This window comes from Colius striatus, chromosome 13, assembly GCF_028858725.1.
Source record: "Colius striatus isolate bColStr4 chromosome 13, bColStr4.1.hap1, whole genome shotgun sequence".
In the NCBI taxonomy this organism is placed as follows: Eukaryota; Metazoa; Chordata; class Aves; order Coliiformes; family Coliidae; genus Colius; species Colius striatus.
This window is the reverse complement of record NC_084771.1, coordinates 14,832,583-14,842,265: the sequence shown is the minus strand read 5'-3', so window position 1 is coordinate 14,842,265 and position 9,683 is coordinate 14,832,583.

Genomic DNA, 9,683 nt, shown 5'->3' with positions numbered 1-9,683 from the left:
TACCCCTTGTCCTGTCACTGGACACTTCAGAAAAGTGTCACCCATCCTCCTGACACCCACCCTTTAGGGTCTTGTGAGTGTTGTTGATAAGTGCCCCTTCAGTCTTCTCTTCTCCAGGCTGAACAGTCCCAGTTCCCGCATCAGAGAGATGCTCCTGTCCCCTCAACATCTTGGTGGCCCTATGCTGTGCTCTCTCCAGCAGTTCCCTGTCTCTTTTGAACTGGGGAGCCCAGAACTGGACACAGGACTCCAGATGAGGCCTCACCAGGGCAGAGTAGAGCGGGAGGTGAATCTCCCCCAACCTGCTACCCACGCTCTTCTTAACACATCCCAGAATGCCATTGGCCTTCCTTGAAGTTCCCATTCTTATCCATGTAAAGTTGTTGGACATACAGAAATCCAGAGTAGCATTTTCAAAGGCTTCAGGATGTTCCACATTTCATCCAAAAGAGCCAGCACAATTCACTTGAAGATGACCTTACAGATGATGTTTTCTCTTGGCGAGCAGGTGCCCTTGGAGCAGGGCTGTGTCTTTTACCAAGGTTATGTGATAAAAAACCTGGATGAAGTGTGGTGAGACTATCAGTCCATTGTCCAGATCTGCCAAGGGAAACCCTACAGACACACAGTTTCCCAGATCCTGTGTTCTATGCCACAGGAAGGAGCTTGCTATTTGGTGGTTTGGACAGGGGGCTGGTGTGGGGATGTGCAAATAAAATGCAGGTCTGGAGCAGGGGGAGTGTGCAGCCTTCTGGCTATAGGGCAGCTTTTGCCTGGGGCAGGTTCACAGGCTGCTCCTCATTCACACTGGGCAAAGAGTGGACTGAAATGGAGGGAAGTTTGGGAAAATGGAATAAGAAGGAAAGCAAGTTTTCATATAGAAAAGGGAGTGGATTTTTGTATGAAACCATTCACATTTAATGGTGGGCTACTTACAACTTTTAAAACTCATTTCTTCCCTTCCTCTGACTTTTCCTTAATATAAAGAGTTATTTCAAGGTGAGAAGTTGCTTTTAGGCAAATACTGAATATTGTAAATAAATAAATAAAATGTTCAGTTCTGGAAAGATAAAAAACCTCACCCCCCTCCTTCTTTGAAGAGATTGAGGGATAGTACTCCAAACTCTTTCATCTTGCTCTGGAGAAGGCTTGTGGCTTTCTGCCAATGACCTGTTCCTTAAACAGTTTCCTGGTTTCTGCTTCTCCCTCCACTCCTCTGTGCATAAGGCAGAACTGAAATCCATCGTTGTACCTGTGTGCATCTGGGGCATACTGTGCTTCGCCCAACTACAAAAAGGTCTTGGATAGAGTAATTTTAAAGCAGAACTCCATTTCTGAGTCTGTTGTTCATGCTGTTGCCTTTTGCTATTGGCTTAGCTCTAATACTATGCTTAAGAAAAGCAGCAAGAAGCTAGCAGGCTCTGATGGCTTATTAAAGCAGAAGAGCTGGAAAAGGGAGGCTGGCAGGTTCCACTCATTCCCAGAGAAGCAAGAAGGATATTCTGCCATTGTCACCAAAAGGGAATCCCAGAGCACATTTCACAGCGCCAAGAGCGCTCCCACAGACAAGCTGAGCCCATCGGTGAGACGTCACGGGCTTGCTGTATTGGATGTGCCTGTCTCTCACAGGCTGGAAAGCTATTAGTTGCTATGAGGCTACAATTGCCCTTGGGTAGTTGTTAAAGTGTTTGCTTGAGCTTATGAACCATAAATTCTATACAGTCAGTCCAAGAAATTAAATGTTCCTCAGCGCTGCGGATGCGAGAGATGTCAGTGGTTGCATGGCTATTTGGAGTTACTTCTGTATGCAGAAAGGGCTGATGAGCTGCAGGTAAACGTGAGATGCTGATGTGAGTTACAGCCTTATGAGATCCCTGTTGCCTAGGTGGAAAAAATCCTTTATTTTCCTTTTCTTGAGCAAACAAAAGGTCCTGAAGCCCATAATTCATTCTGTTTCTTCTTGCTCCATTTGAAACGATCTTTACTCATCACTGACAGCAGCTTTTGTTACCAAATTTCTGTGGCAGATAAATGAGTTAGAATGAGATAATGTGATGTTGATGTAAATTGAATGCAAAGCAAAGAAGGTAGTGATCATCTCTCATTTTCTGTGCATAAGGAAATGCAAATGTGAGAAAATAAATTGAGCTAAAATGCTGAAACAATGCATCTCCTATCAATGAAGAGGTGTGAAGAGAATGGCCTGATACAACAAAGGATAATTAGAATCTCATTACAGTAAATATTTTACTTCAGAACATAAGTTAGTCAAATTGTTTTTGGTTTATGGTGCATATTTCACTTGTAATAGTGTTTGCAACATGATTGCTAATTAATCTTCACAGAAAATGCCAACATCAATAGAATAAACAAGGCCATTGATACAAATAATTGTTATTGTTTACTACTCTTACTGTGAACTTCTGGGGCACTAAATTGGAAGCAAAGTGTTTCTTTTTATTTATTTTGCAAACAAAATCCCCAGAATTGTGATCCCCACCATAGGCTCTTTGAAGAGGAAAGTTTTGCTCTTTAGGTGGATCATATCAGTCAGATCTGGGCATATTTAACATTCTATGTTCTCAAATGAAAATAGAATCTCAGAATGATGGGGGTTGGAAGGGAGGTCTAGAGCTCATCCAGCCCAATCCCCTGCTAAAGCAGGTTCCCCTGGCTCAGGGGGCACAGGAACGTGTCCAGGTGGGTTTGGAAACCTCCCAAGGAGACTCCACACCCTGCCTGGGCATCCTGTGCCAGGGCTCCCTCATCTCAACACCAGAGAAGTTTCTCCTCATGTTCTAGTGGAACTTTCTGTGTTCCAGCTTGTGCCTGTTACCCCTTGTCCTGTTGCTGGCCATCACAGAAAAAAGACTGGCCCCATCCTCTCAACATCCCCACATCATGATCCTTCCTATGAAAAAGGCTTTCTGTAGTAATGAGCTACTAGGAGAGGTCTCTTCTGGCTTGAAGTGTTAAGTTTGGAGCTTTTTTTTTGTTGAAATATCCCCTTTTTTGATGGAATGGAAAAGTCAAACACACATGATTGTTGGGCTTATGTCTGTGTCAAAGGCAGGAGGAGCTGGCAGGGGGGCAGGGCAGCGTGTTCCCAGCACCTTGGCCTTGGGGACTGCCTATCTTTCAGAGAAGCTTTCTGCTGCAAAGGGAAATGAAGTTTATGAGAAGTCAGAACAAGACAGATATTTCCATTTTAATCTGATAGATTTTTTAAAATGTGCTCTGGTTGCACTGATCAATACTGTTAAACAGCCTGATCGCTTGAGGATCTTGTTAAAGGATTGTTCATAATCTCCCTTGTCTCCAAACACACTCTTTTAAGTGAAAAATCCTCACTCAAAACCTTAAGCAAATTGTAATTTGCTCTTGCCCTCTAGACAGCTATGGTAAGTAATCTTCCTTTAACCAACAGCAAACAAGCTATTTCTGGAACAAAAAAAAAAAGGGGGAAGGGGAGTACCACTTGATCTTTTATTTTTTTTTCTCTCTCTTCTTTATTCAATTACTTTGCAGTCCCTGGCTTTTTCTGGAGCATTGATTGTGGGAAGTTATCCAAATATAGAGGCAGCACACCCATGAAGTCCTTTGTAGTGCCTATCATTCTGTTGTAATGATGAATATGCTGGGGAAAGCACCAAATCTGTTAGATGTCTCATAGCCTCCAGAGGTACTAAGGTATATTTGGATGTTAGTGGCATTAATGACCTATCCCAGGTGAGGATTTGTCCTCAGCTTTCACGGGTGGGATACAGACTTGTCCCCATGGTGGTTGCTCTGGTGTAATTGCAATTGGAGGGAGATGACTTCAGTTCTGTGCTGTTTGAATGCTATTCAGGCAAAAGGAGGTGGCTGGATTTGGTGATGTGAAATAGCAACCAGGAGCAATTCTTCAGTGATGGCAGAGTACAGTTTGTGCAGGAACAGTGTTGGCTTGTAGCTCTCCCATCTCTGAAAGCCTCTCCTCTAGTCCCCTTATCCATCTCAGAGCCTTCAGTTTCTGTGTTTGAATTTTTTCCTCTGCTTTTATTTTTGCAGAGACTTCGATACTTGTGCCAAGAAACAGGCTCCCCTTGCTGAAATCCCTCTAGACGCATCTGTGGCAGTTAGCACTTAAGCTCCGTCCCTCCCATTTTATTCAGTTTTTAATTAGACTCCTGAACAGGAGCACAGAGCAATCTCTGCTTTCATCTGGGAGATCCTGTGGCTGTGAAATATTTACAGGAAGTAAATAACTGTCTCTCTGTCTCTACATGCGTGTAAAAGTGCTTTGAAACAGTCTAATTCGAATAAAAGCTCCTCACGTTGAGTGGCAGCAAGAAACAGCAACACAGGCAAAAAAATTCCCAGTGTAGAAGGTAAACACAATTACTAATTCATGGAGCAACACGTTTCACAGTCACAGCTTTAATACTGTTTTTGCAGTTTGATTTAAAACAGGCCACATTAAAAGGAAATCTGGATCTGGTTTGGTCATCAGCTTTTCGGAAGGCAGAGTGCAAACATTGATAGATGTAGTGAAGTCACTCTAAATTTAGTCTTTGCCATCTCCACTTCAAACTCTGGAAAAAGCAATGAAGCAAAGCTCAGAGGAGGCAGCAGCTCTTGAAGGCTTTGGTGGGTCAGGTAGATCACTAAGCTCAAACATCATCGTACAGAGCAAGAAATAAATTAAATATAAGCTCAAATGCTGGCTTGCCCCTGTGTCTTGGCATGAGATGACACAACCCCTGTAAATAGGACAGACAGTGTGTTGGATAGAGGCTTGTCCTGCCCCAGGCTTGCTGACGTGAATGTGAGTTCTGGAGGTTGCTTTGAAACAGATTTCTGAAAGATGCTGATCCCTCCTCCAGCAAAGCCATTGCTCCCATCTGCTGATGTAGTGTATCTTAGCACAGTGTCCTAGAGAAATACTCTTGGACCACAATTCTATTCATAGAGGCAGGTTATCTCCAGCCAGCAGCACCCAGTGAAGCAGAGAGAGCTTGTTTCCTTCTTCACTCATGGGAAAGGATTCATCTTGCTTCATCCTGATGCCTGTGGTCGGAGGAGGGAGGTCTGTCGCTTGTTCTCTCCCTTTCTGTTGACTAGAAAAGGAGCCTTGACTGGCAGCTTTTGCTGTATGTCAGACTTTGGGTTTAGATGGTTAAAACTGGAGTGAAATGAATCTCAGCTGGCACATCCAAACCCACCATAGTCAAAGCCTTTGCACTTAACTTCATACTGACCTTAGAGTAATAATATTCAGTGTTCTTCCTTTACCTATTTTCTATGTCAATGTTTGTGACTATGCCCTTATAATTTTCTTTGCCTTAACCATACTCCATCTGAAGTTTCTGTCTTCTCCTTGTACCAGGGCATCCTTGTGCCTTATTTGCCTTCTCCACCTCACTTTTTTTTCTGGTGTCTTTATAATGTGCCTTCTTGCATTGTAGTGAACCAAACTATCTGGTGTATTAACACACAGGGAGGATATGCAGAGACACGGGATTCTGCCTAACAAATGTGGTCTTAGAACACTCCTTTCAGCTAATTAACTTGAGAGGGAACTGGAAAAGCTGAGAGCCCTCCCCATAACTGTTGGACTTGCTTCAAGAGGCAGCTGATAGTTGATAAGTTCAGAGAAAAGGACTTCACAGTCTCCGCTATCTGCTCGTATTGACACACACGATGTGTGAAACCACCACTCTGGTTCTAGAGAGAGACACTGCAATTCTTCTCCTGAAATCCCAGGACTGTCAGAAGTGTATGATGTGATAAATGGTCAGGACTGAGTTGGCCTTTCTAGTGAGTCTGACCTACTTGGGTTTTCTCTTCTGTTCCCCTGACCTAGTGCCCTGATGTCCTTCTCCTGCTAACAGCATTCACTAATGGATAGTTGGATACTCTGATTTGTCAGTTCTAACACGGCCAACAGCGTGCTGCCACGAAGGATAATTTGCAGCCAAATTTACCAAGAGAGCTAGCCAAACTCCTCTGACTACTTGAGCACTATTTGAAAATTCAAGGAGGATATTGCATACCCAGTGGTGTTTTCAGAGGGGTGATTTTCACTGTGTACAGTGGAGTCACCTCCCTGATGGAGGAAGGAGCCCGCTGAGAAACGAAGCTCAATACTAGTAAATATTTTTGACCTGTGCTCTGGCTGTCAGCAATTTACAACACGCTTGAAAATCTGTGCTGGGTTATATCCAATTCAGAGAAGTTTATTTCCAAGGTGGTTATTTATAGACTGCTTTCCTGGCTCTCGGGGTTCTTGGGGAAGTGTCTGAACATCAGCTCTCTGAGCAATCACCATAAAATTAAAATTTTCAATTTTAATGGTGAACAAACAGATCAAGGAAAGAGAAATATTTTCCAACAAATCCTTCCTTTCACTTAAAGCCTTTAAATATTTATTAGCAGCCTCTCTGCAGCAATGTTAAAAGGCTCAGCACCATTCTAAGGAGGAAAGCAATCCATTTGATTAAAAACAAAGAGCAAATGCCACTTCTAAAGCTAGCCTTCCAGTCAGATTACAGTGTTTAGAAAAATGATTGGCTCTTTTGTCTCCTATTAGTTCAACTGGAAATGGGGTTTGGTTTTGTTTCCTACCTTAAACCTTTGCTTCACAAATGTTGGAATTCTTTCTCGTGGCTTGACCCTGTTGCAGCAATGTTGGAATTTCTCTGGTCACATACACCAAGTTGCTCCCTCAATTGAGTTCTTCATGTTCCTCATTTGCAGACATGGGACCTTTGGATGCTTATTATACTATTTTAAGATCTGTTTTTCCCTTGCTTTAGCTATATAGTAAACAATCTGCTGTAATCTTAGAGGATTATAACTTGAGATTTGGGAAACCTGAGGGAATTTTATCTATCCATACACTGATTGAACTACCTATACTTCTTCTTTCTCTCTTTTTTTGTCAAAAAAAAGTTCTTTAAATCTTTAAACCACTTCATGTGTTCCCCAAGAAAATTGGCTTGTGGTAGAAAAAGGTCTCAGTTGTAAATCTCTGCAAAGTTATCTTCTGTAAAGGTTGTTGGGTTAACCATAGCTAGAAGGAGCAAACTAGATTGTTTTAATCATGTAGTAGTGGATGTTTAAGAGGTTGATCTTAAGGGAAGTTATTCTGATGAATATTTGCATGCAGGATTCAGTGGAAATAAGGGCTTCACAGTGACTGTCTGCACCAATGTACAGGGAAGGGAAATCTCTTCACCACAAGGAACCTACAGAGGGAAGGAGAGGGAGGTGGGGATGGTACAATTACCTGCCCATGATAGAGCAATGAAAAAATGCCAGAGCCAAGACAGAGAGCTCTCCATTTCTAGAGAGCTAGTCCAGCACCTTGACTCTTTTTCCAGACTAGCCTCATGATGTTAACACCAGCAGTTTTTGGAGAGTCTGTACAGGGCATGGTGTGTTCCCAGACGCATTAAAGCTACTGCATGTAACTGAATTGTCAGGGAGGTTCTCTAGGAGATGAAGCAATAAAAAGCTTGATAAAAATAAATATTATCCACTAAATGAGGTAAGAGTTTCTCACAAGTGTGTAGCTCCATAGATAAATAGACATGAAGGTAGGTAAATACACCTTGTCTTCAGTTGAACCACTTAACCTGGTTTGCATAATGTATATTCAACCTGCTTTGTTTAGTCTGTGAGATCAGCCTGTGAAGCCATACTCTCTATCTTGTCTTGGGTAATTAGAGGTGTCTTCTAAACGGCTCAGCTTCCCTCTCTCTGGTGCCAGAAAACAATAGTCTTGGTAACCCTTGGCTAAAAGGGCTGCTGCATTTAGGCATCAAAACTGTTGATGGCAGAATGTTGAAAACTAATTATCGTGCCTCAAATCAAATGAATTTTAATTAATGCCTCTAATCTGTCTAGTGAAAGTTCTAAATGCTATTTGTCTTCATTGTTGCTCCAAACGGTGACAAACTCATCTGAGGCAAACTAATTGCAATGTGTGCCACTAAAGCTAAGAACATGCCAGAAGTGAAGTAATTTGGGAAAGCAGTAATTGTAGGCAAACCTACTGTAACCCCAAAGTTCATCTATCATATCTCACCTCCAGGAGCTTTAAATATCTAGTACCCACAGAGAACTGGGTTTTCTGTTCGCTCCCAGATAAGATAGTGTGAGAACTGATGCAGACACAGTCCTCGTACTCTTGGTCCTGTTTCTTGGGGGCAAATCTCTTCCTGTGTGGCCCAACATGAAAAGATCTGGTTGTATCTTCCTTCTGCAGGCAGCGTCCTGCAGAACCAACACCACTGAGTAGTGGTCCTAGGAGCCTGGGGAAGGGGAAAGATTTCTGTTTAGCTGGAAAAGGAATTTAAGCTTTCCAGAAGATAATTTATGCTGAGTTAAATCTGAGTATCAGCTTCTTCCCAGCACAGGCTCTGTAGAAGCCTAAGCAAGCTGAGCTTGGCACAGACCTTTATTTTTCATGTCCATATCAGTTTTTCCTTCTGATTTCCTCTTAAGAATTACAAAATGCATACCTACAGAAAAGAGCATATCTACATCTTTCCAGTGTGCACATAGGCTCCAGGCTGGAGATAGTCCACAAGACAAGATCTTTTTGGATTTTGTTGTTGTTTGGCCTTTTGTGTCCTGCTGAAGGAAAGGAATAGTGATGTAAGAACAGAAGAGTATAAAGAGTCATAAATAAATCTGATCTAGAATTTAGGGACAAGCTCCTCCCATCAGAGTAAGGGAAGAGTTTTGGAGCTGCCCAGTAGCAGCAGGGATGGGAGACAGGTAGAAAAACAGTCAAAAAAAGCTGAAAAGCAAAACCTGTTAAAAGGATCTCAATGGGAGAGTAGGCAACCTGGGATTGGGATGGGAGGGGACACAAATATATCTATGACCACTAAGTGCAAGGTTTATACAGGCTTCTGCCCTATGCTTCTTAAAAGAAGCACTTTTGGGGTGGAAAGACTCACTGCCAATTGTTGAATTGGTCCAGACCCCTGAAGGTGATCTGCAAAATGAAACAGAAGCAAAATGGGAACATACCTCTTTGATTTTTCAGGTGGCCCCAGAGCCCCTCAGTCTTTTGCTTCTGATCTTTTAGTGGAGCCGATTGTGTATCTTTGAGGCATTTGGTCCCCAGCTGTAGGGGAAAAAAGGCTTGGTGAGATGAGCTGGTTGCTGACTCACCTCTAGGAGTAGAAACAGCATCACAGCCTGATCAAAGACTTATTCCAGGGAGGGTCTTTCTGTAGAATTTTTGCACAGACCCAAAGATATGTAAATGTTCTGCAGAATCTGACACAAATGATTCACGTTAAACATATCTCATTGCTGGTGAATTCTTTTAGGGGAAACTCAAAACTAGAAGAAGCCCTTCTCAAATTAAGCCTATGCAGAGCCACAAGCAAGTATCATTTTTCTCCATTATTTTTACCATCCTGCAAATTTGATGCATCCTCAGTTTGCTGATGCTTAGATGTATGAATAATCTGTCAGAGGCCTCAGCCTGTTCTTCCTTTTACACGACACAAACTGGTGTTATGGCAAACTTGTAATCTTCAATCCTGTGGCCTCATTGGTACATTTAATAGCAGAAAACAGCCAGTGCTTTGACATAAAAATAAATTTATGCTTGTAAGTTAGATGCAGAGGGAAGGAGGGTGTTTTTTGTTGCTATTTTCTTTTTTACCTGCCTGAATAAG